The 26,591-nt window shown below is 37.5% G+C and overlaps 1 pseudogene; it reads right to left on the bottom strand.

Moving 5' to 3' along the window:
* Positions 1-17,193: 17,193 nt before the first annotated feature.
* LOC102440227 lies at positions 17,194-17,900 on the bottom strand (annotated as a pseudogene).
* Between the last annotated feature and the right edge of the window lie 8,691 nt (positions 17,901-26,591).

Below are 26,591 nucleotides of genomic sequence, written 5' to 3'. Positions count from 1 at the left end.
CAATTTGATTTGACATATGTGTTTAGAAGTTTGGCATAACATTAGTGAAAGCTTTGGAAAGAGTTGAAACTGCCATAATAATTTAATCCATTAGCCACAGATTTAGAAAATATTTGTTTCAAGTGTTCTATGAGTGACTCTCTTTTCTGAAGATATTTAATCTCAACTTACATGTCAAGTCACTTACACTACAATGCATAAAGGGTATGGTCAGAGGTAATTCTTGTGCATTTATTTTATCCTTGTCTCTATTGAAATGAATTCACCTAAACTTAAAGAATATCTAGGCTACTTAACCCAGAAGATAATTACACCAGATGAAGGAAAACAACATCTTGAGTTGGATGCTCCCTGAGGGAAGCTGACACCTACCCTACCCACCTCTGCACTAGCCTATCTCCATTTCTACTATTCTTAATCCATTAATTATAGAATAATCAACTGATAACATTTTTTGATCCCTGGACTAATAATTTTCACAAGATTTGATAAGAGTTAAAATTTAAGGATACCAGAAGGTAAGGATGGGGCACACAAGGCTCTAGGATGTGCTCTCTCTTGAAAAGAATACAAACACTTATCTCATTGTATTTGCTTCCTCCCTGCATGATAAAATAGAATCAGGCCCTGTTCTCATTCAAGAATTAGTGTATTCCTTTCTATTCTGTTCCCACCTAGAAGCCACGTGGGAACCAGAGAGAGGCAGAGGAAAAAGGATGCAACTTAGGCAGCTTTTGACCTAAGAAAAGACTTAGAGGTTTTCCACAAAGTCCATCGTAGATACCCAAAGAAATGCACAAAACTGTGTGGTCAAATATTAATAAAGTACTCATCTTTGCCAGACATGATGTTCTGTCCATGTATATCCTTCAGAGTGCTATTAGGAAAGCATGGTAGGCCAAGCACTAGATTTAGGAGTTCTAATGAATTACTACTTCTTTTTCAACCATTTATTCCCAAGTCTCCCCTCCCCCAAGGCCAGGCACCTTTCAAAGTATATCCTTGATTATAATAGGGATCCACAGATCTGGGTTTGAATCTCAGCACAGGTTCCTGAACTTAGGTCATTTATTTTTACCTCTGAGCCTCAGTTTTCTTACTGAGTTAGTGACACTTACCTCAGGAAATTATTATGAGGATTAAACATATAAGTAAAGCAATTAAAAGTTGATAAAATGTTCCAAACATCTAATGCGTGGTTTCTATTACTAGAAACTAACTCAGAACTGTGGTGATAGGTCAATAGTAAGATGTTCTTATAAAAAGACATTTATTACATAAACTATAGGAAAAAATGTAGATGATGAGCTTGTATTTCTAGGATAGTGATGTCACCATAATATAAACTAGTTGAAACAGAAAGAGTAGATAAATAAGGTATTTATTGCCTTTATTACAGGCTTTTGAAAAGCAGCAGGTTGAAGAGCTGACCAGATTTGAAAGACTAGAATAGCACAGGACTGATTAAAGGTCTGCCACCACAGATTGCATGTGTTGATTTTGTTTCCCAAAGGTATCCACATAGCAACTTGGCAGTACACACATATTCTCAAAATTCTAACGGTCTTTACAGAAAATAATAATTGCACCCTTACTTAAAATGTTAGGTCCTATTTTCACTTGAAAGATTCACAGTTCTTGTCATAAGCTAATAATTTTGTTAATTCCAATCCTGTCATTGTGAATTTGAAAGAAGAGCATAACAGATAGGGATTAACTAAAATGGGTGCTTTCTCTGGTGGTTTTATAAATCCCAACCTGTTGATTGAAGGGATATAATACGGAATCAGGAACTAAAGGCAACTACTCTCAATTATACAATAATTACAGCTCAGTTTTTTAATTCATCTATTGGAATTAGTTTAGGTTATGCCCATGCTTTAAAATCTCTTGTATCCTGTGCAGCACTTATCAGGATGCCTTGTATACAGTTGGTGCCAGTAAGTGTTTGCTCCGTTACACTGAGTTGATAATCCATCATATTCACTAGATTTTTCTTTGAATAACTTACAATTTTTTTTCTTCCCCCAAATTAAGTCCACCCACGACAGAAAAAGGCAGAAGGATGTTGTGGCAAAAAATGCTATCCTGGAAAACAGATCTTGGTTCTTGTCCCAGCTTTCCGTGACTTTGGACAAATCAATTGAACTTTCTAGATCAAGTGTCTCCATAAAATGGGGTTGTTAGATAAGAGGCATGTGCCAGACTGTAAGGTCCAGGCACGCTAAGAGATTTACATAAATGTACATGGAACTGTATATACTTGCAGAGAGATAGTATAAAAATGGTTCTCAAAATTTTCAGAATTATTGGGTTAAAAGCTAGCATTCTGAGATGACTGATCCAAAGGAAATAATGCTTTACTTTTATATACTTTTTTTGGTATGTTTTGAGGGTTTTGATAGGTTTTTAAGTTACTTTACTGTAGAGTTACATGTTATATAATCATTGGAATTCTATTTAAGAGAGCAAACGTCAACAAAGGTCTGAAGTTGCTTGGCATTTTATCAATCATTATTTAGAGTTTCCTCTTTTATTTTTTCTTAATGTATTTGGCTGGGGACACAGACATTTGTGTGATGTAATGAAAAAGAAATAAAGGAAGTTTAATCTACTGCTCTTTCAACCTTATCCACTCAGCACTTACCTCGTGACAGACCCTGACGCTTTTAATGAATTCCCAAGGTTACTAAAGAACTTGAAAGACCTTAGATTCTTACAAGGAGATTAGAGAGGTTCACCTTTTGCCAAGTCATATGCAGGTGGCTAAAGAGTAAGTTTACTTTATCTACATTTCATGTTACACTTGTTCTTTTTTTATGAATGTTTCTTTAGTAGTCATGCAAAGCATTCCATAGGTAATTCCCCACCAAAATGATTGTTACATAAGTGACCATGCAGCAATAGATATGTCATTTCTGATCCACCTCAGAGAAAGGTCCCAGGTCTATAAAATCCACTCTCCAGCTGCTGGCACACTGCTCTGAAAGTGTGGGCCTTTACATTGTAGGGGGTTTATTGTGTTTGTTTTTTAACACTGCACATTAGTGCACTTCCTTTCTCCCCTAATAACCTATGGGATAAATGGAATTCTTAACTCACACAGATCTCACTGTAGACCCAGTGAATGGCATGGATCCCACACAAACACCCACACACTTCCCTCAGTTACAGATCCATGTGAAAGACTAGTAGGTGGCCATGGCTATGCTGAATACATACTTCTGTTGGATTTCCATGGAATTCAGTTTCATTAGATTTATGTTAAGTTATATATAATGAAAAAAAAAGTTTTGTTCTTTCTACCTCATGTTTATGGTGAGTCAGAGAAGTCTCCAAGGGGAACAGAGCTTCCACATTAGTGTCCCGACCCCAGGAGCAGCCTCTCAAACCACCTCGGAGCAGCCGAGCCACAGCTTGATCCGGATCACTGTGGAGCAGGACCAATTTTTAAATGTCTTCATCTGGTCCCTCCTACTTTCATGGTTGATCTGGGGGTGGTGAGAATCAGGACGCAATGAAAGCTGCTGGGACATCTGACTCTTTATTTTCTTTGCTCTAAGTGCCTTCACTCTGCACCAGTCCTCCCGACTGTGCAGAATTTCACTTTTGAAAACAGGCAAAAGGAGACATGCAGAGAGGGGAGGAGAGGCACTGCACAGTCCCACAGTGCTACTGGGTACCCTGCCAATCAACACCATTTTTCCCACAGTCGCTAACCTGAACTTCCTCTCCATAACATGATGATGGGGCAAGTACTCAGAGGAAACTAATTTTGTCTTCTTACATTTTCAGAAGATACTTCCTAGTTCTATCTTAACAGTGCACTTGGATTTCATGGATAGATATGGTATTTGGGGGAAGAGGAGTGTGTGGAGAGAAATAATGTCACAAATATCTGGAAATCAGTTATGTGATTAGACTTGCTCTTTCCTGGACAACACCAAAGTAATGGTGGAAGTCATGAGGCAGGTTGGGTTCCATATGATGTCCTGCTTCTGGAGGTATTCCGGGAAGTTCTGGACAGTCACTGGGTGTGGAAATTATACAAAGGGTTCTGTTGTCAGAAGGGAGTGTGGTGTTGGGGACAGGAACATTCTCACTTCACTCCTGCCATTCCTATCTCTGCTCATAGAGAAGGAAATGTCTGCTCAAGCTTTAGCCCCTCCCACGCTCCAGTCTGATTGACAAAAGCTGGCATCTTTGGCATCACATTTGAACAGAGGGTGTTATTGTATCTTCAGAAGAAATGGGCATGCCCTGCTTCCTTCTTTTGCTTCCTGTATCCACTCATAGCAGGTTTTTCCTACTTACTCTTTAAATTTTTCTTCACATATCACAGTTCAGGGCCTTGCTCCATTTCCTTTCTTGATACAGAAGGAAGTCAGGTCTAGCAGTGAGGCAAGTAGCCTAGGTCAACAAGCCATCAGTGGAAAAGGAACTCTCTTTGCTGCCTTCCCCCTTTTCCCCTGCCAAAAAGGGGTACCACAGACTCGCCTGATTTCCACTGGAGGAATGAGATCTTTTGGGTTTGAGATTTCCTTAAAAGGAAGCTAAAGGCTGCATCTGGGCTTCCAGTATTAAACTATGTTCTCAACTCTGTCTAACAAAGCCCAATAATAGGTGTGTTTCTATTTGCCAGCCATTAACCACTCAGCTATTATCAAAACCACAAATAATAATTTGACCAAACTCATAGGCAGGGTGACACACGTAGGCAGAGTTGTCTAAAGACAACATGAGTTTTACATAACCATTACTAAAGCATAAGCAGAATTTTATAACTTTATACACTTTACCCTCAAAAAAGAATCCAGGTTTTTTTCATTGTAAATGGTGACATAGAATATATGAGAATGTGAGAATCATCATATAATTTATCATGTCCTTTAAGCCTAAGCCCCTAAGATTCAATAAATTTGGTGTTTTCTATTTAGCCTAATACTTTCTCAGTTCAGTCATCATCTATTAGGTTTAAAAATACAACTGAAATTTCTACAGATTCAGGGTGCTGTTTTGGAATTGATTTTACCTGTTGGTACTTTAATCAATCAATGGGAATTCTTTGGAACCTTACTGTAGAAAGTATAAATTCCAAATAATACCCAGGAACAAGTCATCAACACACCAATTACATACCACTACCTGCAGTTGCCATGTGTTACAAATTAACAATAAACAGACACTCTGTACCTTTTAACAGAAAATTTTTCCTTACCTGAATAAAATTATTCTTATAAAAATTTGTCCCTCAAGTACTTTTCTTGTGGTGTTTCTGATACCAGTACAATCAGGAAGCAGTGAACGTGTTTGCAGAAAAGCCAGTGTTCACTGAGCTCTGCAGACCAATGAGAATGAAGATTAACTCAAATAAACTTTGGAATGCCAGCCAAACCCCTGAAACTTGTCAGCAGTTCACCCACTAAGTTGGTTCTGCTTTTTCAGTAGTACCTTATCCTGAAATGACCTGATGGAAAAGCCAGTGTCAGATGACATATGACATCAAGTGTTCAATAAGAATTCTGCTGGCATAATATTTCACTGGACTCCACATGCTCTTTGCCGTTCACAGCCCTCAGTGAGAACTGAGTACCTTTTCAATCTCCAACAAAACATACTAGACGGAAATTTAATTCCTTAGGGAAGTAGCACTCGATGGCATGCAGAGATTTGATTTTGGATTGGAAAATAAGAGCCCCCTAACTGAAGTATCCGTTTTTTCCTTAAAGAGTATTTTCGCATCAGTTTCACTGATATGTGATGGTCATTTTACATTTTGTTTTGTTACTGAAGATAACCAAAAGATGTGTATTCTATTCAGAACTGAAATGGAAAATGTTTAACCAGTTGGCCTTTCTCTTTTTCCCAACAAATATTAACTTAATATTTTACCTAGCTTGACTTTTCAAAAATGGTGTTTTATAGCACCTTGATTTATAGCTGAGGATATGTAAAGGTAATGTCAGCATTTACATTATAAGGCCATGTTTTTTTGGGTTTATAACTAAGTCATAAAAAATAATTCTGACTGAAACTCAAAATGCCAAGTTTTCACCCTGAAACACAAGTATGCTCCTAGATATAACACATACACGCACACATGAAAATTCAGCAACTACTGCTTCGTAAAATACATTCATTCAGTATATGCCTTGATGAAAATTAAATGAAAGAAAGTCAAGTCTATGAAGATAAATCAAACATAGTTGTCATCTAGTGGTAGCCAGTTATATACTAAGATATATTTTAATAAATTCAAAAGGCTAATTTAATGACAAAGGAATTGAAGAATTTTCAAATACTAGTTAAAGATTAAAGGACAGAAAGATGAAGTAATACAGCCACAAAACTATAGCTTTTTGTTAAGCAGAAATGCTTCCAACTCCCTTCCACACTACACAGTAGTTATTCTCTGAATCTCTTTGCAGATGTGATCTAATGTCCTTGAACACATTTATTGCAGTTCATCATCTACATAGCAACAGACACGGCCATGCTCATAAACCAGAGCTGGCGCTAGATCTGGTAAGTCATTAAGCAAACATATTCCTATGTCATAGGAGGCTTGCATGCCCACTCCCTGCCTATAAAAGGGAAATATGATTTCTGATACTGAAATTTCTTCCTAAGACATGTAAAACTATAGCCTTCAAATTACATTTTACCCATATTTGAATTGTTTCACTATTTTCAAATCCTAAAACATACCAGAATAAATTTTCCATGGTTCTCTTTACAGTTACTATTGATTTTCTATACGTGGTCATGAAATCTGTTAACAAGTAAGAAACAGAACTATTTTCACTGATACATAATAAAATTATTAAGAATTAGGAGGAGAACCAGAGTCCTTATCACTTTATCATAGAACTTACACATCCAAATAGGACTCAAGAAAGAATAAAATAATTTAATAGAGACTAGCAGTTGTACTGCATGAATCTGTTTTATTGTTGACAAAAGATATGGCTAGGAGGTTAAGAGCATTGACTAAGCTGCTAGTAGGTTGCTTGGTTCAGATCCTAGCTTTAGCGCTTGTTTTGGCTACATAGCCTTGGAATATCCATCCTTTCTGCCTCAGCTTCCTCATCTGGAATGTGGAGAAATAGTATCCTTTCCCTGGTACATCATAAGTATTATTATTAGTTATTATTATTATTTGACCAAACTCAGAAGAAAAATTCTGTAGAAAAATGGCACATCTTTTATTGTATCAAAATCATATCTCATCCTCTAATCCTGGTTCTTTACATTTAGAAATTTTAACAAAGACAAAGCCTATATACTTAGGAGAAAGTGGTTAAGAACAAAGACAATATTGTTATGAGAATAAAGTAAGACTACTTGAAAAAATATACCAAATTGTGCAGTGTTTAACACTGACCCATGATTGGCTCTACTGGGGAAAAATATAATATCACAATAATCACTGGATGAGTTTTGCTAGTGAAAATAAGGAGGAATTAATTTGTCTTGACTTCCAATGTTGTTTAAAGGATCAAATAAAACTAAGATCTTAGGTATCCTTGAAACAGAGGAGCTGGTTTCATAACTGGGGAGATGAGAAAGGCTGAGGTTATTCTACTCTCAGAGGATGCTCCCAAGGGTTTGAATGTTACCCTAGTTACTTTGGAGAATGGAGACCAATACACTCTCTTCCCTGGGCCTGGAGAAAGGAATCTGAGACTGCACAATGCAGTGAATTGAGGATGAATTTGGTGCCACCCAACCTAGAAGGGGACAGGAAGATTTTATCTTACCACTCCCTTTACCATAATGGTTTGTTCTGGAACTTGCTATTGTTAGACTCAAACCATGTACCAGAAGTCAGGAGGAAGACAAGACAGGCTAATTTTATTACAGTGTCCCCTGATGAATTAAAAAACAAAAACCAAACAAATAAAAAAGCACCCTCTTTTTTTCTTAATTACTTTCAGTTCCATGGTAGCCTGAAGATATATTTGAATTAATTATCCCCTTTGAATGCCAGCAAAGGAGACTTCTGGGCACAAAAAGACAAATCTTACCCTGCTATCCTCTCGTAATTCTGTCAATGCGGGTCAGGATGAGAATAGGTTTCTGTCACTAACCACTAGCAAAGCTTTGGTAAGCCCACTTGAAACAGAACTCCTTCCAGGGAGGTGACCAGTGGTAGATGTTTATTCAACAGAATTACTGCCAGGATATGGGTCACTCCACCCTGAGCTGCACACCACCTGCAAAACTGAGCCCTATGTGTGTGGAACCACTTGAATATACCCTCTGCCCAGAGTTCTAAGAGCCGTGCTGAATGACAGCAATGGCAAAAAGAGGCAAGAAGCAAGCCTGGGTTATTTTCTGTGCAATTCCTATGCTTGTCATTTTACTAGTAAAAAATATATCTGTGGTAGTTCTTTCTACCCCCGATCCCTTATTCAATTTCACTGCATATTTTAGGGACTAACATGTTCAGTTCTCTTCCTTTCTCTGCTGTGTTATTAGAAAATAAGAAAAACACAGCTTTAAAATATTACAGTTGTTTTTGTTTTGTTTTGTTTTTTAAGTCTGTTTGAGGCTAGGCTACAACAATGACATAAGTTCTCCACATGGAGAAGAGTTTGGCTGCCTCACGATATCTCTTTATAGACATCAGAGGTGCCTAATTCTTGTGACCCAGTCCTCTCCCACTTGTTTCTCCAGCTGAAGTGGCATCCATAACAGTAAGCATCTGTTTCATTCCTGCACTAATGACACCAGTTGGTCAATGAAGCTTCTGGAGAGAATGTCTCTCCTATTTCAAGTTCATTAGACCTCATAATGGAAATATTAGGAGAAGGCAGATGCATTAGGAATTTGGCTCCACTTAAGATGACTAAAGACCAGCATCAGTTTCACCTTTTAAGGTATGGAGAATCTCAGGTCCTGCCCCAGGCCTTCTGAATCAGAATTTGCATTTTAATAAGATAGGAGGTGATTTGCTTTTGTTAGGCTTAAACTATGTACATAAAGTTTGGGGACCACTGATTAAAATAGTCAGAAGTTCTACCAGGAATCATAACAAATCTGTTTCCCAATACTGGTTTTGGCAACAAACCATGATAATTTTCATGCAGTTTAACTCAAAAAAATTTTGGTGACTTACTCTTTTTTTTGCAATATGAAGTTAATCTATAATATATGTTAATTAGTTTAAGGATGTTTTAATGATTTTGACAGCCATGATATACAACTTCCACTGAATATGTAAACAGGATTTTAAGCATTTGCTTGCACATAAATTATAATTAGTTTTGAGTGTTGTTGATAGAAAAACTGAAATCTGCAGATAATCCTTTTTTTAAATATGTTTTTATTGATTTCAGAGAGGAAGGGATAGAAACATCAGTGGCCCTAGCCAGTTTGGCTCAGTGGATAGAGCGTCAGCCCCTGAGGACTTAAGTGTCCTGAGTTCAATTCCGGTCAAGGGCATGTACCTTGGTTGCAGATTCCTCAGCCCTAGTTAGGGTGCTTGCAGGAGGCAATCAGTCTCACATCAGTGTTTCTATCTGTCTCTCTTTCTCCCTTCCACTCTCTCTAAAAATCAATGGAAAAATATCCTCAGGTGAGGATTAACAAAAAAAAAAAACAAGAAGAAAGAAAGAAACATCAATGATGAGTGAGAATCATTGATTGGCTGCCTCTTGCGTGCCCCCTACTGGAGATTGAGCCCACAACCCAAACATGTGCCCTCTCCTGGAATTGAACTGTGACCTGGTTCATGGGTAGATGCCCATCCACACTGTCTTTGACATCCTTCTACAAAGTCTTTCATTCTTCACCTAATATTTACTTGGATACTCATTAGATATTTTTAATAATTAAGGTAAATGTCATATTATTTTGCAAAATTAGTTTATGTGAGATTTATATATATGGCTTTATCCCATATATATGTACTTTTCAAATGCTGATTTTTCACTGACTAAAAAATGTGCTAGGATTGTTGAAAGCATGTGACCAATAAAGGTGAAATCTTTCCCCTCTCTATAGAAGGGGAGATAAGCACTTGATAAAAACAAAAAAGTTATAGGTGTCATGTATTAGATGATATAAGCACTATAGAGAGAATTAAACAGGAGGCAGTATAGGGATTGCTGAAGAAGGAGGGGTGGGTTTTTTATTTTAAACAAGAGGTCCAGGAAGGCCCCATGGAGCAAGCTTTTTCCTTAAAGATTCCCAATGAGCTGGGTGGCCTAGTCTTAAGGATATCCAAACAGGGGAGCAGCAAGTCACATGGTCTGAGCTAAGAGTGTGCCTGTGTGTTCCAGGACCAGCCAAGAGGCCAACATGGTGAAGTAGAGTGAGCAAGGGCCAGAGCTGGAGGTGAGGCAGAGAGATGGTGGGGTAACAGGAATTGTGATAAGCCATTCCAACGACCTTTTGCATGGAGTGAGATGGAAAGATATTGGAGTGATGTGATCTAATTTGTTTGAACAGCATAAGCTTGTCAGCTTACTGAGGCCATGTGTACAAGAGGAGGGATAGGAAGGGAGGGGGGCATACCTTGCCTATCCCCTCTTTCCAATGATACCTGACCTCCACCCCTTCCCAGCCACAGATGCACTTATCATCATCATTATATTCATTTCTTCTAATAAATATACACAGAATTGTAGATCTGGAGTGAACAAAGTTCAGATAATACAACCACCTAATTTTAGGGGTGGCTGAAGCTTAAAAATGTATATGATTTGCTAAGGTCATAAACCAAGTTTACTGCCCAGGCAGAACAGGAAATTTTTATGACTTCTAGTCTCATGCAGAAGCTTAGTGTGGAGTGATTAAAAGGCAAGGGCTTTGGTGCTGGACAACTTGGGGTTTCAACTTTGGCATAAAATAGCTGTGTAGATTTGGGGAAATTACATAAACTCTCTGAACATCAGTAAACTGGAAATGCTAGTAATAGTGCCTACCTATAGGATTGTTTTGGTGATTAACTATATGTAAAGCAAGCCAATAGAATGTTTGGGAGGCAGTTGGTGTTCAAAATCAAGGGGGCTTTTACTCTCCTTTCCCACCATCACAGCATCATCCTGTGAAAGCTCCTAGAAGTCAGAGCCGGTATCGTCTCAAAATGCTGTTTAGCTCACTACACAGTACAATGCTCATGATGGTACTGATATTATCAGACAACTTTAATAAGGATTGAAACAGAAAACTAATAAATTCCCAGATTTAGCTATTTTGTTCCTGACTCATTAATATCTACATAGGAGAAGCTATTGAGAAAAGACAGACACTAAACAGTGAATGATTTTGTTATATGAGATGAATTATAAATTATAACTGTAATAATAGTAACTACCATTGAGTTAATCCTACTATATATGAAACATTGAACAGGGTACTTCACAAACATTATTAAGTCATTTATAGTCCCTATAAAAGTTTATAGGGAGGTATAAATTATGCTCATTTGACAAATGGAAAAAGTGAAGCTCACAGAGAAGTCAGCCCTGATGCATATTTACAGTCAGTTGTTCATGATAGCAGTGGGCATGACGACCAACTAAGTCAACCACAGGAAGCTTCTTCTCAAGAGGCTCAAGTTGAGCATGAGAGTAGCCTTATCAAGCACACACACGAAGTAGCTAATAGTTTCCATTTATTAGATGGCTATGTGTGCCAGGCATTGTGTTTGTCAGTTTCCTTATCATGCTATTTAATCCTCACAGCCATGGGTATTAATTTTCTATTCTATAAACAAGGAAACAGACTCAGGTCATACTGATCTATGACACAAAACCAGGAGTTGAACCTAGAATCTTTGACACCAATACCTGGGTTTGGCCCACTGATGTGGACACATCAGTTAACTCTTCTACTGATTATAGCATCCCCAGTGCACCCTGGGAGGACAACTATGTCTTCTTGGTTATTATTTTCAAATGTTGGTTGTATCCCAATTTTCTCAGTAGCTATTTAAGGCTCAAACATTAAGAAATGAGGAAAATCCTTCCATTTTAGAGTGGAATTCAATAAATTTTAAAACAAAGCTCGTAAGTGTGATATGTTTCAATCAGAACTTCTCACATATCCTTTATGGAGATTTTTATTTCTTCCTTAAATAGGGTACATTACCAGACTCAGTTTAGGTAGTTTCCCAGATTGAAACAACCCTACCAGGGTACAAGTCCCCAGTCCATGGCTGCTTGACCAAATAGACAGCCTGAGATTTCAGCATTGTCCTTTATCCCCAACATCTTAGCCTCTGCTACTATGGTGGTAGCCACAGTGGTTCTTGGAACCAGGTACAAACAGAATGGACCTATAAAAGTACTAACTCCCCCAACATTTGCAAGCTCAAATGATACACCACACTGGTGTGTGTAGAATCTGATTCCTCAGGTATTATCTGGAGGGGCAAGTGATAAAAATCTAGAAGTATGAATGCTTCAAATAGTGAGAACTTTAACCAATAAGAGAAGGAAGACAGGAAAGAATGAGCAAGTAAATTTCTCTCCCTTTTCCCTCTGAAACAGGGGTTGTCAAACTACAGCCAAAGAGCCAGTTTGGTCTGCTTCCTAATCTTGTAAGTGAAGTTTTATTAGAACATAGCTATGCCCATTCATTTACTTATATCTAACAACTTTCATGCTACACCAGAGTTTAGTAATTGTGACGGAGACCCTATGCCCTGCAAAGTCTAAAATATTTACTGTTTGGCCCTTTACAGAAAATGTCTGCAGGACCTTGCCCTAGAGGTTTTCTCTGAGGCAGACCTGTTTGGAAAACACTGTGAACCAAGTCATCAGCTGTGTTTCTTATGTAGTTATGGCCAGCTTGGTTATAGAATTTTTGTGTCTACAGATCATCCCTCGTTCCCTGCCTCACTGTCCTTTTTGCCTCAGACCTTCTGCTCTAGGATTGCACTTATTAGTAAAGCCTGAGCATGTAAACTTTGTCACAGACTCCATATTTTAGAGAACCACGGATAAAGAAAGCTACAGATCTAAGACCCAGATTTATGAATTTTCTTCTTCCTAGATGTATTGGTTTACTCGTAATTTGCATAAGTCTATCAAAGAAAATGTGATCATTTCTAGTTCTTCCATGGGAATTTTAACTAGTTTTATAAAACTGTCATTCTTTTAAGAGGATCTCTGGTGAGAATGTATTAAAAATTTAGATCAATTTTACCCATATTGTGTATCTTTGGGCGTGGTTTTACAATCCAAGATTCCTCTTGACTGTAGTCTCATTTCACTTGGTAGCATACAATTGGGAGTCACTAATGTTTTCTAAGGCCATCCTATATAATAAAACCCTAATATGCAAATCAACCGAACAGTGGAACTACCAGTCACTAAAACGCTCACTGACCACCAGGGGGCAGGCGCTCAATGCAGGAACTGCCCCCTGGTAGTCAGTGCGCTCCCACAGGGAGAGCACCGCTCAGCCAGAAGCCAGGCTCACTGTTGGCGAGCTCAGCGATGATGGCGGTGGCGGGAGCCTCTCCCACCTCCACAGCAGTGCTAAGGAGTGGCCAGCCAAGCGGTAAGGAGCAAGCAGGTGGCTGTTAGGAGAGAGGGGTCCCAGATTGCGAGAGGGTGCAGGCCTGGCTGAGGGCCCTCCCCTGGCCCACGCATGAATTTCATGTATCATGCCTCTAGTATATAATGAGTATTATAGAGGGGAACCTGCATCTGTCATGACTCAAAGTCATCTCTTTGTATTTTGATTCCCCAATAACTAACACTACCCACTCCTCTAATTTTCTCTGTTCTTGTCTGTCATATTTTTTCCTATCAATTGTAAAGATTTGATTTACATATTCTATTCAATCACCAGCAAAGTACTCATTTTCAGCCGAAAGAAAAGCATTAGATACTGAAACTAATATGAAATGGTGCACACATGATAGAAAGTTGGTATATGGCCAGGGAACCTCCAATACAAGCATGTCATAGCTTGTATTGTCTTTCTCCACACCCTGCTTACTAAGGAGCTTCCCTTGAGGAAGGAGTTGTACAAAAGATAGCATCAACTTTAATTTGATCAGAGCTGTCAGTCTAAGTATAACCAAAGATGAAAGAGATAAATGCTGTAGTTATTTATCTTAGATCTTTTCTCATCCCCACTCTGTATCTCTGGTTAAGATGATCTAGACCAGAATTGGTCAGATAATGAGGGATCATTTCTACATCCAGGACTTCTCAATCAATTTCAGTCTTGAGAGATCTTAGAATTGAAAAGGAATTGCCTCGGTTTCTTTGTCAGGTTCACCTCCAGTCTCTTGAGCCAAAATGAATTGTCTGCCATCCAATTATTAGAACAACTTAATGGTTCTTTGTTATCAACATTTTTAGTTGTAGACGACCACAAAAGAAATCCTGATTAGACATTGGAAATAAAGACTGAAGTGGAATAGTGGCAATTACATAGAAATCAGTGCTTCACTGTACAGAAACTACATTCTTCCCAGCCTTCTCATCTTTTGCCTTTCATGCTTGGGGAAATTCATTTTCAAGGTTGGAAAGTAAAATAAAATCTAAGCTTTACTAAAATGTTGTAATGCTTTGATTTAACCAGAGAACTTTCTTTTTCAGTCAAATCCTATTTAAATATCCATAACAACTCTACCTTTGAATATAGAAACTAATTCACAGATCACTGCTTTAGCTTACATTTAGGTACCAACCTTGAAGATGCCATAGCATTCTAATAAATTAAAACATTCCTTTGGTGTTACTATCAATGTTATACATCTGCTTCAGTCACAAAATCAAACTAGCAATTATTTCTAATTATTTAGAACATTAGAAAAATTTGTAAATGTGTAATGCGTTTGGAATCAATTATAAGTCCTTAAAATTTGGTCACTTTTGTTCTGTGTGATTAAAATCTAGTAAAGATCAAATAATAATTGACAGAAATTATAATATTGGTTTTTCCTTGTTTATGTACAGTCTAGAGAAATAGAAACCCATACAAATCAAGCAAGAAAAATCAAGTGCCAATTTTAATTTTGCTTTTGCAATAATTATCTCTATAGTTCTTGGAGTTTAGAATCACCTTTTAGAAGCCTATGTTGAGGCCTAAATATTCAAATTATTACAGACAAAATATTCTTATTGTTTCCAAATAGTATCATTTTATTCAGATATTTGAATAATAAATATCAATATAATTACAGCTTATCTTCTTCTAGCTAAAAAACAAACCAAAATACTAATTACAATTCCTCCTGAACTTCATTTCTAACCTCCGTATTTATATGCTTCTGAACCTTTTCCAGTGCATCCAAATCTGTTGTAAGTTTTAGAAATAGTGCAGTCACTAAAGTTAGTATTAAATGTGGCAGGGAAAACGTTATCAGTCCAATTAAGAACATACTATTCATTATAAAATTTCCTAAAGCAACTGGATTGTAATAACTACATATATTTATGCAATTAATAACAATACTTTATTAACCTTTAAAAGACATATTGTTTAATCTATAAAGCTAACTCTTTTTATTTTGGGGGGAAACACCATAATAGTGGGCCATGGCAATTTCTAATATTGTACAATGCTTTATTTCTAATTGTAACAGATCTTTAAGGAGATCAGGTTTGCAAAAATCTCAGAGATCTTGTCCCACTTTCATATATTATCCTAAGTGCACTAAGATAAACTGTTTTGACCACATGGCAATGCCCACCCAAGTCCTTCACTCTTTATACCCTCTCTCAATGGGCCAAGACTACTGAGGTAACTACTGCTAGAGCCATAGATGCTGCTTCATGATTGGGCGGGGGCGGGCAATGGAGCCATGTTCACTCTTCGACAAAACCATAATGTTGTATTTTAAACTGCAAAGAAATCCTACTACTTTGAAAACTAGAAGAGCCAGATGTGGCAACATAGTTGTCTATCCATCTCTTTGGCTTGCTGGCCCCTAAGCAGTGTGGATGGATTATACAGAACTGATCTTTTTGCTCTGAGCCTTCTCAATGAACAATCTAAGTAACATCCATGCTGAACCCTTGTTCCTGACACCTGAAACTTGAAGGAATTTTCCATTTGTTGTTTCATTCATTGTTTCTCAAACTTTGTGTGAAGAGAAGCTATATTGAAATATCTGGATTCGAAAGAATATATGCACCTCTATGTTCATTGCAGCATTATTTACAAAAGGCAAGATTTGGAAACAGCCCTAGTGTCCATCAGTAGATGAGTGGATAAAAAAGTTGTGGTGCATTTATACAAGAGAATACTACTCAATCATAAAAAAGAAAATCTTACCCTTTGCTATAGCAAGGATGGACCTATTATGCTATATGTAATAAGCCAGTCAGAGAAAGACAAGTATCATATGATTTCAGTCATATGTGGAATCTAATGAAAAAAAATAAACTTATAAAAAAATAGAAACAGACTCATAGATAGAGAACATATTTACAGCTGTCAGAGGGGAGTGGGGTTGTGGGGCTAGATAAAAAGGATGAAGTTATTAAGCAAAAAAATATAAATAAATAAAATGAAAAAAAAGCTGTGAAATACTACTTGGCCGTAAAAATACAGAAATCTTACTTTTCGCAGCAACATAGATGGACCTGGAGAATGTTATGCTAAGTGAAATAAGCCAGTCAGAGAAATACCATATGATTTCACTGATATGTGGAATCGAAGAACAAAATAAACTAATAAACAAATAGAAACAGACTCATAGATACAGAGAACAGACTGACAGTTGTCAGAGGGGAGGGATTTGGGGGCTGGGTGAAAAAGATGAAGGGATTAAGCAAACAGCAACAACAATTTCATAGATACAGATAACAGTATGGTGATCTGTAGAAGAGGGGAAGGTAGAAAGAAAGGAAGGTAGAAGAGGGGAAGGCAAAAGAGGGTAAATGGGTATAAATGGTGACAGAAGACTTGACTCTGGGTGGTGAACACACAATATAATATCCAGATGATGTATCATAAAATTGTATACTTGAAACCTATATAATTTTATTAACCAATATCACCCCAATATATCAATATTTTCTTAAAAGGAACATTGATAACTTGGCTTTGACTATTAGACAGCCTCAGATCTTTTAATCATCCATTATTCTTCTCTCCTGTTCAATTGTAATTTCTCTCCAATTATTTTTTTCACAGTTTTAAATGTTCACAGTAATATAATAGTACATATACTAAAAATAGAGAAAGAAATATCTGGAGAAATTTTTTTTGTGTGTGTGTGTTAAAAAGAACCTTTATTATACGTTTATAGTAGCCCCTCGTGTTCTCATGCTTTCTTGCCAGATGCCTTGGGAGCAGCAGGTGCTTTCTGGGCTGGGCTTTCGGACCCTTTTGAGCTTTTGGAGGCACTGCCTTCTGGCCTGCTGATTTCTGGGCGGGAACCTTCTGGGCTGGAGCCTTCTTGCCTGCAGCGGTCACCTTTTTTGCCTCAACCTTTGCAGCAGCTTCTGCAGCTGCAGCGGCACCTTTAGCAGCAGGTGCTTTTTTGGGAGAAGCTTTCAGGAGAGCTGCCTTTTGAAGCTTCCTAATTTCAAGCTTGATTATTCGGTTCCTCATTTTCTTTGCCTTCATTACTTTGTAACGATCAAAATCTGTCATCTTGGCTTTCTTTTCTCTGGCTTCAATCTTCTTGGCCCATCTTGTGGCTGCCCATTTTGTATTGATGTCTGCCTTCTCCCAGGCTTGTCGAACATACTTCTGGAGGGCACTGTGTGGGAACTTAAGGATGAAGTCAGTGAGCTGCATGCATTTGAAAGGCATAGCCTATCTCCTTACTTGAGTGCAAGGTCCATCAACCAAAGCCCTGTTCTGATCGATAACATCTACGATCGCAACCAGCTTCCCGGCATGAGGCCCGAAGGAGACGTAGGCCACCCGGCCAACCTCCACGAAGCTCCTGAACACCATGTTGGCGGTGCTCAGCGAGAGCATCTGGAGAAATTTGAAGGAAATAAAGAACGACTTCAATCATGGGGAGAGATTTGTGCTTCCCCTCTCCTAAATTGAGATGCTTCTTTCCTCTGCTCAGTCACATTAAATATCCATATATCTCCAAAGCCTTAAAAGCTTTATCGTGTACAAGAGTATTGGGTTAGGCAATATGGTAAGATCTTAGCATGCAAACTTAACATCAATATTTTCAGCATTAGTTTGTAACCATTAAGAATTTGAGTTGGACGTAATGCAAGCTGGAAGCTTACTGACCTCATTTGCACAGCTAAGATCTATTATCTTCTACTTGTCACCATGTACACAGTAAAAAATCATGAGGTGTTACATATTGTGTTTCCCTGTGAAAAAATAGTCCTCAAATGAGAGGGAATTGCTGCTTCTAGAGGCAGAAGTGAAAGAGAATGTGAAACAACCTAAAAAAGTTATGGGTCTTAGAATATAAAAAGTTTAATGGGGGAAATAATTTGTTATTGTCATATTCAGAAATCTGAATATTTACAAAGCCTTGAGATGGTTCTCTTTTGAATTTAAAGTCTGTTGTGAAAGTAGGATTTTTAAGTAATCATAATATTATACCACAGCAAACTATGAGACTGAAATTTTAAGAAACCAAGCATAACAAATTTTGTCACCACGTCATCAAAGAGAACAAGTTGCAAACATAAATGTTTTATGAGGAAACCACATAGAGATGGAATATCAATTCAGTCTCCATCCAGCTTTAGCTTGATTTTCACTCACCACAAGGTTTTGGAATCTTGTGTGTTAATACAGGTGAAATGAATGTATTTGGGGTATTTTCCATCAAAAAGATCTCTTGTACATTTGGACATAATTTTAGCTATATCTATAGACTCAAAACCATGTATAAATGAAAGAAAACTCCAGCATAAAATCTGCTTACCATCTGACTGGTTTATTTTCTTTGGCTCCAGTGGTTACTAAGTGCCTTTCCTTTTTTTTATGTACGATCAAAAGAGCAAGTGTCTTTAGACATAGAATGTATATGATTATATCAATGGTAAGTCTCAGTCCTGAAAAGTTCTGCAGACAATTACAATAGGCGAAAAAGAGTACAGAAATTATTTGGAGAATTGAGAACATTTCATTACTCTTTGGAGTGCAGCCATAGCTGGCCAACATAAACCTTTTTGTGAGCGGCACCCATCTGGCCTTTATAGACAAGCACTGAATTCCCTGTAAGCAGTGTCATCCATCTGGCTTTATGAATGTGCGATGTGCTGGGTTCAACATAAATAATAACATCTGTCTACAAATAAACCAAAGCCAATTGATAAAGATATATCTACATATCTCTGTGACTTAAATAATGGGGTGACATTTCTGATAAAGATAAGTGGTGGTGTTGCTTTATCTCCCCCACCACTACCATCATCTATAGTTATTTCAACATCTTCCTTTAGCCTTTACAAATGCTTCAGAAAATACAAATTATTTAATGGCTCTGTGTGTGTGTGTGTGTGTGTGTGTGTGTGCGTGTGTGTAAAGTAGACCGTCATGATTTTTTTTCACCTGTTCCGTGATGGCTCAAATGTTTATAGTTGTGTGTTTTGTTTTTTAAATCTTGCAATGAGAAGAGGTTAACTTTCCAAAGCCTATGTTAATTTTCAACAATCTTTCTGGAAGTAAATAATGTTGAAGAACCTGTGTGGCATGTAATAGTGAGGTTCTCTTTATCAACTTATGTGCTCTACACAAGAATTGAAGTATTTTCAATTTATATTCCTGAACACTCAAACAATTTATCAAAGAACATGCTCATTACCAGAGCAAGAAGCGATTAGTCATATTAAACGTTCAAGATATTGAATAAAACAGAGCAGTTTAGAAAGTTGTAATGTAAACACACAATAATTAATTCTTATCACTCTAATAGTTTAACTGCAGGACATCAGAGCTTTCATTGGACAGAATATGCAGTGTTTGCTTTAGTAACTAAACCAAAGCTTTTGCACTTACAGAACAACTGCAGTGTTACATAAAATTAGTCATTTGTTAGAGGACTGAATAGGGTTCTTGTGTTACCCTCTCGAGTCAGTGTCAAAATAGACTACATTGGGTAGCCTGGAGTTTTACCACATAGTAATACACTGACCAAAATATTAAAATGAAGTATTAGTAACAACAATCAGAAAATGCTCCTTGATGGATAATAATCTAATGCACCCTGAGTCATTTCTCCAGACCTAGAACCAAGGAAAGTTGCTCTGGATATACTGACATGAATGATACGTTGTGGTTCCTGGTTTTCTTCTCCAGAGGGGAAAGAAAACTGAGATGTTTGTTGCTGACAAAATTCTGCTTTTGATTTAAGGCAACACATACAATTACTCATAAATACTTTGTGGAATCAAGATAAATACATTTTCTTCTCCCAGTTATTTACTTTATTAAAATTAGAGCCCCTAAAGGCTATTACTATAATACTCTCCTAGCTCTCTCAGAAAGGTGTCTTTTAACTAAAATGGTCAAGTCGAAGGATTTACTTCCTGAAGTTATTCCTTTGATTACCATTCTGTCAGTGCTGGGGTCATTTGTATCAAACATTTAGAGAACAACCACAAGAGGAAGAGTGCTACCCTTTCTCCTGCACAGTCATTGTCTGAGAGAATCATTGTCATTGATTTCATACTCATTTAGGAAAACCATGGCTTTGCCCCCATCATCCTGGTGTCCTTTAAAACCACTGATGAAATAGGCAGAGGGTCATTCCTCAATTACATTGATTATTTCTAAACCATTTAATAGTCTATTAATTCCCTTCCAGGAGGCAATATAATATGTCATGTAAATTAAATACACAAACAAGAGCAGACTCACACATACATACACATAGGAGCCACAGCTAATTATATTTTAAATACAGAATTCTTATTTTGCACAATTGAAAAGATGTTCCAAAAGTTCAGACCAAACAATTAAAAAGGATAATGATATAGTCTACAGCTTTCAGAGGCAAACAATGGAATTTCTCTTATCAAACATTCCACTAATTTCTCTATGATTTTTTGGACAAATGAAATAAAAATGTCAATAGAGCCTAACTCCATAAAATCACAATACTTCTGGTAAGCATAATACAATTTTTAAGACCTTCAAAAATGCCATGAGTAGGAAATGGGTTTTAGTCACAAAACACACAATCAAATTAGCTGTAGAAAGACTTTTGATATTGGATTTAGGACCTGGGTTCTAACCTTGATTATTCAGTTGATGAGCTGTCTGACTTTAGCCAAGTCATTCCCCCGCCCTCTACTTGTTATATAATGGGGAGAATAATTAAAATATATGATGATTATGAAGATTAAATGAAATAATGCATATGAATCTGCCAAGCATAATGGTAGGCACATAGTAGATACTTGGTAGACATTAGTACCTTTCTCAGTTATTTAGGGTTTTATATCCTTAGGTTGTAATGGCTATAAAGTCTTCTAAAAGCAATGGATAGAAGCCAGTCTGAACCCAAAATTTTTAATTGAAGTTAATTTTAAAATATCAAAATGAGAGGTGAAATTGTTCCTGATTTACTATTATTAAAAACAATAATTTAATTACTGTAGAGAAGAGATAAAAAAAACCTATTCATTTCATGTCCAGAGGATTTCTACAAAGATTCTCACCATTTTTCATGCAATGACCCAAGAGAAAAAGAGGCTCCTTTCTACTCAGTGGTGTGGCTCAAGGCAAGTTTGAATTCCTAACAATGGAAGGCAGGCAGACAACTCCCAAAGAAATAACCACCTCTCTACCTGTAATCCTTTGATGTTAACTTCTGATAGGAATGCTAGGCTGATCCCAAACAAAAGAATCAACTTTTTTTCTCATTTACATTTTACCAAATCCAGGTTATTTGCACATTAAGAAAGCCACAAATGTTCACTTAATATACCTAACACTTTGGATGAGTTGACCAAAATAAACCAATGAGTTTATTTTGCTGAGCAAGTTTCACAATTCTTTTATTGAAAAGGGAAAGATTAATGTTGTTGGTCACGTCACTGGGAAGTGGACTCTGAGAGGACTGAGATTTGCATTTGAAAGTTTATTGGGGAGTACCCTGGGCATTACCCCACTGTGGGATGGTAAAAGAAGCAAGACTGGATAGAGAGAGAAGGTGAGCACCACAAACACCTCAGCCAATCTGTGGGTGCTCTGTAGCTAGGAGTGTTGATAGCAGAGTTGTCAAAAATTGGGCAAAGGAATCTACCTTTATATTCTTCTCATCAACCATTTGATTCAGGCTCCCCTGGGAAGGAATGGACCCCTTATTGAGGAGATGGGAACTTAGCTTAGCATTGTTGAGGGAGTGAGAAATTCAATCCCAGGAAGGAAAGATGGGGACCAGAGACTGTTTCTGAAGCTTGTACTTGGTGTTCTTCATTATGGTTGCTCTTACCCCACAGGCTTAGGCTTAGTCACCAGTGTGGGGTTTCTTCCTATCACTTATATTTTTAGGGACTGGGAAATAAGCAGTGTGTGGATCTTTAGACTCCTTAAGCCAAACCTGAGCCAGGACTTTATTTATTATTTCCTATGTACTCTGTATCCAACATTCCTCAAAATGTTTGAGTATTCCCCTATTCTCAGTTTATAGTTATTAAGTAAATGTCCATAAATTTCTTTGTGGAAGTCCTAGGAGAATTATTTCCATATACACTTGTCATGATCTTGCTGTATCCTTCCTTCTGGAGATTTAGTCTGTCCCGTGATGAGTTATGTATTGGTAAACTGGCTCAGATCAACAAAAAGGGTAGGGATTTTGACCTTTTATTGGGGAAATTACCTAGCCTATTGATGATCTATTCTTGATTTATTTTAATTGTGTAGATTGAGCAATACCCTTGCTCGTTTCCCATCTATCTTTCCCCAAGAGATGCCATATTTTATTAACCATCTCCTGAGCTCTCTGCACATCAGCTACCAGTGCAGCCTCACATCTCACTAGAGTAAGTGTACCCAACTGTATTTTCACATTTAATAATTAGCCTATATTATTTCAGGATCCTGTCATTACCTTCTGCTTTGGGAAGCTCAGTTCTGTCTAGGGAACTCCTGGCCTATGAAGCATCGACACCACAGAGTTCCTCTATGATGTTGATGCCTCTTGCCAAAGCGTTCTTTACTGTTTTGATAAATGGAGTGTCCTCTGGGACTTCCCTTATAACGTAGTCATTAGGCAGGTTTTCCAGGCTTCCTTAGCATATCTACTTCCCTGAGCCTCTCGATCCCCTGATTACTGTCTGTTCCATAGCGTTGGCATTCAACTTCACTTTATCTGGGCCATGATTTTTCTCAAGCTCTTAAGAGTAGTTTCTAACTGTATGACAGCAGCAACTTTCTGGATACTTGATCGTAGGAGAGTTCTCCCATATTGGTAAATTCTCCCTTAGGAAATTTTCTTCTCTCTCTTTAGGCAACACAACACAACACAACTACATTTTAGAAAATTTGGGAACAACCAAGAAACAGAGGATCCTATCAAAAGATTCAAAAGATTCCCCCAAATTAGATGACTTTATACAAAATGGACTAGGATTCCTAAGGTACAACAGTATTGTGAGAAAAACATTCTGAGTTCAAACAATAAAATCATTTATAAATCTAATGCTATGTCAAGGAAATGAGTGCAATGGATAGAAATATAATTGGTTCATACTTTTTGCAGTGATTTTCCTATCTTCAGGTATTTTTCTCTTTCTTTCATTTAATAACACTAGAGAGAGAATGTTGTCCCACTGTAGCTAATAATATAACCACTTGACTAGCACTGGTCTGTGGATGCCTTTCAGGGCCCAACACTGGTCTGTGGATGCCTTTCAGGAGACAGTTTCCAATAGGAGCTGCCTTCAATAGAATAGAAAAAGGAAATGTGTAGAGATTATCTGAGGTAGAAAGTAAGCATCTTCCTGAATTTTTCAGGCATGAAAAGGGAGTTATATTCATCAAGGCAAGTCTGCATCGACACTGCCTGAGATAGCCATTCACAGTCGCAATAGCTTCTAAAATGCCTTTGGAGCATTGCAGCTTTTTTCTCTTGATGCCAGCTGCCCCTTCTGCCCCAAAGCCCAGACTACCAGCTCTGCCAATCTTTCCCATATGCTAGAATTAGAATGTGAATATTGAGGCCAAAGGGAGAGAAGAAAAAAAAGGCCAATTTTCTAAAGGTCAACAGTATCAAAAAAGAGTCCCTCTGAACCTGCAAGGAAGTACATATAGCAGCCTAAACCACTGGAATGGAATTGGCCTCTTGAATACATATTTATTCATATATATCCAAAGTAAATTAGTTTTTTTATTGTGCTTGGTATTTTGAGAAATTTAGTCTATATGCTCTTGAATCATTTATACTTAGATTATTAAAAAATGTTTTGTTAAATTAATTTGCCATTAAAAATCTTTAAAAGTATTTTTTTCTCTTTAAGCTCTTTATTATTAAAAAATCAAATAAAGCAAACTATGATTTGAAAAGTATAAACAAGACTTGGAAACCTAACTGTGAATTTAGAGTAAAATCTCACCTTTGGTTCATGTTAAGCCCTCCTACTTGAGCCCTCCCGTGGCTTCTGGAACATAATTGCTGCTTTTCATCATGGACCCTTTCCAGCTCCCAAGACTCCTTCTTAGGGGGCTCCAATGTGGCTCTTGGGTTACCACACTCTTCTTCCACAAAATTACAAGTCTTGCCATCAACGTGGCTGGAGAAAGGAAGTTATACACGTGTGAGTCTCTGTCTGTGAGGAAATGCCAACTAATAATGGATGTCATTCCTTGCTATGAGCACCCTTATTCCTCATTCTTACTTATCACAGATTCTGTTTATATTTCCCACCCGCCCTTTCATTTCTCTTTCTCCCTTAGTTTTCCTGACCTTTTGTCCTTTTTTCTAACATTCTGACTTTTTTAGGACTTAAGAAAGCTACTGAGGGCATGTGGGTTTGGGGCTGTAGATCTTCAGAATGGTTTAGGTATGATTGAAGAAGAGTGTCACAAAATTGACTGGAATAGAGTGTCCCCTCAACAATTAGTGGCAAGGCAAAGCATTGAGGCCTCTAGAGTCAGCCCCAAAGGCAGGTAAATAGTTGTCCTGGCCCTTCTCGAGGATGAAAACACTCCTGCAGTGGTCCTTTCGCCAGGTGTTGAAAAGGAGGTCCACCATTTCTGTGAATACCTAATTCTACAAAATGCAGCCACAATTTCATCTTCAATCTCTCTGTATGAGATTGACTATGAATTCTCTGAAAATATTGAGAGCATATCAAAAGCATCTCAGTTCAAACCACCCTTAGCATTCATCTAGACAACCACAGAGCCTCTGCATGCACTATGGGCCCACAACCACTCCTTGCTCCTTCCGTTCCTCATTCTACACAGCATTTGGGGTATATTTTTCAGAAGGCAAGTTTTATGTCATTGCTCACTTCTCCCTCATAAAACTTATCAAGCCTTTGACTAGTTCTTGGAATAGAGATCAAAGTCCAGCCCCATGTTGCATCACTCTTCTCACTCTCCACACCCTCCAGCTGCCCTTCTCTTTATTCCTCAGCCCTCCATGCTCCCTCCCATTGTGGGGTCACTACACTTGCAACACCTCCTTTGAGTACAATATACCCCCCAACTCCCACCCTCACTGCCTCACCTCTGCTCCACTCCTTACACTGTTAACTCCTACTCATTCCTCGGCTCTCAACTGAGGCATTATTTCCTAAGAGGAATTTTAGGCTCACTGTTAAATGGTCTTATTGTACAAATTCTATTACTTCAAAGTTCTTATGTTAGTATTAGTTACACCTTCTTGTGACTTTTATCACCATTACATCATCAGCATAGGGCCAAACACATAAGATTCACTCAGTCATTGTTTATTAAATGAATAAGTGAACCATATATTACAACATGGCCTCATTTTGCCCCCAGCTATTGTTATCCATATACTGAACTAGATATGGGAATACCATTTCTGTAGACTTTGAAGTTTAACTTACATCTTGGTCTTTAAATAACAAACCCCAATGTTTTCCCTCTTTCCTCACTGAGGTATTGTTAAAATGATGTCAAGAAATTAAAAACGATTGCTCTGTGAAAGGACATATACAAAGAGGATGACATGTGAATATCCTAAATACAGGCAACATATTTGACAAAGGATACAATCTAGATTATAGACTATATAAAGAAGTCTAAAAACTCAACAGTAAAAACAAAAACAAACAACTTAGTTAGAAAATGACAAAATACATGAGCAAACATTTCAGTGAAAAGAATGTACAGATGACAAGCACCAGGAAAGAGCTCTCTATATTACTTCATAAAACCACATGTATTATTTCATAAAATCACATTTATCTCAATAAAAATTAAATGATATTGAGAAATTTTATCATTTTACTTATTTCGTCAACAGATGAATTCTATGCATAATACATTGGTAGGCACTGGAAACCCAGTAAATGCAAGATAGGACACATCTGTAGCTATTTCAAACATATATTTCTTGTGCAAGGATGGAGAGGGAACCAGCTTTCAGACTGATTTCATGCCTGGACTTAAAGATAGGTGGGGCTACTGCTGCCCAGCGCTCTCTGTGGCAGGTTATATATCCTTGGGATTCAAATGTAGGCAAAAGTAGTCCTAGGTGTTAT

The sequence above is a fragment of the Myotis lucifugus genome, unplaced genomic scaffold (genome assembly GCF_000147115.1).
Source record: "Myotis lucifugus unplaced genomic scaffold, Myoluc2.0 scaffold_1, whole genome shotgun sequence".
In the NCBI taxonomy this organism is placed as follows: Eukaryota; Metazoa; Chordata; class Mammalia; order Chiroptera; family Vespertilionidae; genus Myotis; species Myotis lucifugus.
Note: the sequence above shows the minus strand (reverse complement) of the source record. Positions and strands in the feature narration are given on the sequence as shown.